Genomic DNA, 4,738 nt, shown 5'->3' with positions numbered 1-4,738 from the left:
GCATAGGGTCGCTATGAGTCGTAAACGACTCAACGGCACATAAAAACAACAGCAGACTACATATATGAAGAATGTGATGTCAAGATTAGAGCAAAACTTATCAACAACCTGTATATGCAAATGACACAACCTTGGTTGTAGGAAGTGAAGACTTGAAGCACTTACTGCAGTTTGCAGAAACTCAGACTATAGCCTTCAGTATGGGTTACATCTCAACACTGAAAAAACCAAAATCCTCGCCTTGGGACCAATAGGCAACATCATGTTAAGTGTAGAAAATATTGAAGTCATCAAGGATTTCATTTTGCTTGGATCCACAATCAACACCTTGGTAGGAGCAATCAAGAAATCAGACATGCAGACATGTTGTGTTAGGGAAAACTGCTATCAAGAACCTCACTGAAGTTCAGCAGAGCAAAGATACCATTTAAAAACTAACTGTTTAAAGCCATGGTAATTCCAGCTGCTTTCTATGCATCTGAAAGTTGGGCAATGAATAAAGAAGACCCGAGAAGACTTGATTCCTTCGAATTGTGGTGTTGGTGCAGAGTATTGAGTAGACATACTTTGGACTTCCAAAATAGCAAGTCTGCCTTGAAGGAAGTGCAACCAGAGTGCTCCTTAGAGGCAAGTGTGTTGAAATGGCTCTGACCTTCTTTGGACATCTTTTCAGGAGGAACAAATTCTTAGAGAGAGGCTTCATGCTGGGAAACATAGCGTGTAAGAGAAGAGGGAGACCCTCAGTGAGAGGGGTTGACACAATGATAATCACAGTGGTTTGAGCAATGACATCACAAAAATGGTGCAAAATAGGACAAGGTTCATATCTGTTGCTCAGAGAGTCCCTATGAGCCATAGTTAAGTACTTGGTCATTAGGAAACATGTCTTGCCCTTTCAAGATGGCTGACCCCCTACAAGATCATGCAAAAGATCATTTGTGTGGCACCTGAAAACTTTTTTAGTAGAGTTAAAAATTGTTAAGAGGTCACTACAATCCCGAAGGCGTGTGGTTCGAATCCACCAGATGCTCTGCTGGAGAAGAAGGGGCAATCTCCTTCAGATCCAACTCAAAGGTACACAAAAACAATAACAACAACAATACAAACAACAGAAGTTGTTAAGAGGTGACTTACAGCCTCTGAAAACATGTTGAAGGGTCAGCTATGAGTTGGTTCCAATTCCGGGGCACATAAAACAACAGAGGGTTCATCTAGAAGGGCCTGTTGTTATGTACAATTGCGTCAGAACTGGCTCATTGCTGACTCTCTAGCAGATTTTCAAAGGCAGGAAATTGCATGGGAGGAGATTGTCCATGGGAGGAGATTTTCCCCCTGAAGCAGCTGGTGGATTCAAACTGGGTGCCTTTGGGTTAGCAGTGCAACTCCTTACCACTAGGCCACCAGAACTCCCTGGAGGTGCCTGGACTATTATTCATTTAGGATGTGTTCCTGGGCCTTCTGATTCTTGTATTAGTTGAAATTTGGCCTTCCTGATGTGGGCTGTTTCAGGGGGAAATCAATATCTAATGTAAAGAGGGAAAGAATACCTGTGATTCTGAGCAAACCTAACAGTAACTCAGTCAAAGTTTTCCCTCCTATTCATTGAAAAAGGTCAAAAGGTATGCCAGGTGGGTAACTACACAGGTAAGATTTCTAATTTGATAAAGACTTCCTCAAAATTGCCCTTCTAGGAGCAGTTGAAAACAGAAGTACCATTTGATTCAGCTATTCCATTTCCTAAACAACATGCCTCTGGAAACTCTATGAACTTTGATAAATGTCGATAGTTGTAGAGGGGCTTTAGGCCTTTTGTTCATAGAGTGGCTATGAGTCGTGCTCAACTCGAAGGCAATCAACAACATTCCACTACGAAGAAATATACCCTAAACAAATAAGTACTGTAACAAAAACAGTCACATGTTACCTGAGAAACACTATTCTGCCATCTGCAGCTAGAAATCCCAGTCTTAGAGATAGATTGTGTTGAGGGTTAGAATTGCTACCTAGAAGGGGCCGGACAAGAGGGCAGCTCCTCTCCACTATTCCCACACTCCAAAAAAAACAACACCGCAGACAGACACCCTCCAACTAAATTAGATTAAACTCCTGCTCCTCCACACACACACACACACACAAAAAGAATTGCTACCTAATCTCTCTCACTTTCATAGAGAAGGGCTGGAGTCATCCAGGAAATGGGAAGGAAATTAATAAAGTTACAGTAATGAGAACCTGAAGCATTAGCTGCTGAAGGTCAAGGATTGCAGCCTTCAGTATGGTCTGAGGCTCAATGTCAAGAAAACAAAGATTCTCACCACTGGGCCAATTGGCAGCATCATAATAGATTGCGAAGAGATTGAGATTGTTAACGGCTTTAGTTTGCTTGGCTCCACAGTTAACACTCTTGACATCAACAGTCAGGAAATTAAAGATGAATTGCATTGGGAAAGTTTGCTGTCAGAGACTTCTCCAAAGTACTGAAGAGCAATGTTGACAGTCTGAAGAATAAGGTGCACCTGATAACAAGCCATGGTCTTTGCAATCATTTGTATGCATCAGAGAGATGGACAATGATTAGGGATGATAGAAGGAGGATGGATGCCTTTGAGCTGTGGTGCTGGAGTATTGAATAAACCATGGACTGCTTAGAGAACAAACAAGTTTGTCCTGTTGTTGTTATGTGCCATCGAGTCATTTGCGACTCATAGCAACCCTATGCATAAGAGCCCTAAATGCCGTTCTATCCTGTGCCAACCTCGCCGTCTCAAACACGCTCATTCCCACCATTCCACTCACAGAATCTATCCATCTCATCGAGGGTTTTCCTCCACCGTTCCTCCACTCTTCCAAGCATGATGTCCCTCCTCCAAGGACCAGTCCCTCCTTGCAACATTTCAGATGAAGCTTCAGAATTCTTGACTCCAAGGAGCATTCTGGCTTCACCCTCTCTAGGGTTGTGGTTTGTCCTGGAGAGGTTAAAACCAGAGTGCTTCTTGGAGGCAAGGATTCTGAAGCCTCATCTGACATAGTTTGGACATGTTGCAAGGAGGAATGTTGGAGGGACAGCGCAAGAGAGGAAGATCTCGATGAAATGGATTGATTCAGTGACTGAGGTAATGGGGATAGGTGTGTCACAGACAGTGAGATTGGCATAGGATAGAGCAGGGTTTGTACTTAGGGTCAATATGAGTTGCAGGTGACTAGACGGTACATAAAACAACAGCAACAATGCCATGTATTTCCAGCAGGAACCAAAAGGATTACACTACAAAGTAGCCCCCTCTCCAGCCAATCATTACAAAAGTCCCAAGGTAGGGCTGAGATATGACCAATTCTCATGAGATTGGGAGTCAGTAAAAACAGAGCCACCTGGGAAGTCACTCTCTGACTCTCCTTTTCTACTGACAGCTGCTGAAAAGTCTGTTCCCCCAGCCCCATCTTTCCAGAGATCCTTCTCCCCTCTTCCTTCTTCTTCCTTTTTCACTCTTGCATGGTCCACCTTATACTCACAGAATCGATCCATCTCATCGAGAGTTTTCCTTTCCTGCACCGTCCCTCCACTTTCCCAAGCATGATGTCCCTCTCTAAGGACCAGTCCCTCCTTTCAACATGTCAGATGAAGCTTTAGAATCCTTGACTCCAAGGAGCATTCTGGCTTCACCCTCTCTAGGGTTGTTTGTCCTGGAGAGGGTAAAACCAGGGTGCATCTTGCAGGCAAGGATTCTGAAGCCTCATCTGACATATTTTGGACATGTTGCAAGGAGGAATGCCTCTGTCTTAATGCCTTAAACCTTTTTTCACTAGTTTTGATAAATTGCCACTATGTGTGTCGGTTCACTTAACTACAGTCACCTCAACTCACCCCCTCATGGGAAATAATAATAGCAGGTGGAAAAAGATAAAGAAAACTCTGGTTTTAGTACATTTCAGGTTGAAGTGGACAAAACAGAAATTTTATTATACGTGCTAACATATAGGAGACAGGGTGTATGAACTTCCCAGATCTCTCAGTAAGGAAATGTTGAGGAGAAATTTATAGGCTAGGTTAACAGTGTAAGGGAGAATTTAAGTTTCAACATTTTTAGGAGAGAAAGGCAGGATTATTTTCTGAAAAGGAGAGATTATGCAAATCAGTAGACTAATACAGATGACCTCTAAAATGACATCTTGTTAGTTAGCTGTTAAGTCACCACAAGACATGATGCTTTGTCATTATGAAACATGCACTTTCAAGATAGCTGCCTTCTTATTCATACACTTGCATGGCACCTGAAAGTTCTTAGCAAAGTTAAAAGTTATTTAGAGGAATCACCTGGAGGTGCCCAGCCTTCTCATTTGGGATCTGTTGTAGGGCCTTGTTGCGGAGTTTTCTGAATACTGGCCTTGCTGGTTTGAACCATCCTTCAGGGGGAAAGAGTGATTCAACATGAGAAAATTAGAAAGTGTGTGTGATTCAGAGCAAACCTCACAATAATTCACTTAAAGTTCAAAAAGCTAAAATGTTTTCCTTCCTATTCATTAATAAGGCCGTCTTTGATACAAGGTCTGAAGGTCCTATCATGTTAATAGAAGGGTTAATGACCAGCTATGGACTGCAGGGTAGAGAGGCAAACCCAGAACCTTTAAAGTATCTAAACTTGATAAGGAACAGGTTTGAGGCCTTGAACACTAATGAGCGAAGACCAGATGAGTTGTGGGAGGATGTCAAAGATATCATTCAGGAAGAGTGCAAACGGTC

Source organism: Elephantulus edwardii, unplaced genomic scaffold, assembly GCF_000299155.1.
Source record: "Elephantulus edwardii isolate Elephantulus edwardi_28Jun2011 unplaced genomic scaffold, EleEdw1.0 scaffold00005, whole genome shotgun sequence".
In the NCBI taxonomy this organism is placed as follows: domain Eukaryota; kingdom Metazoa; phylum Chordata; class Mammalia; order Macroscelidea; family Macroscelididae; genus Elephantulus; species Elephantulus edwardii.
This window is presented reverse-complemented; position numbering follows the sequence as displayed.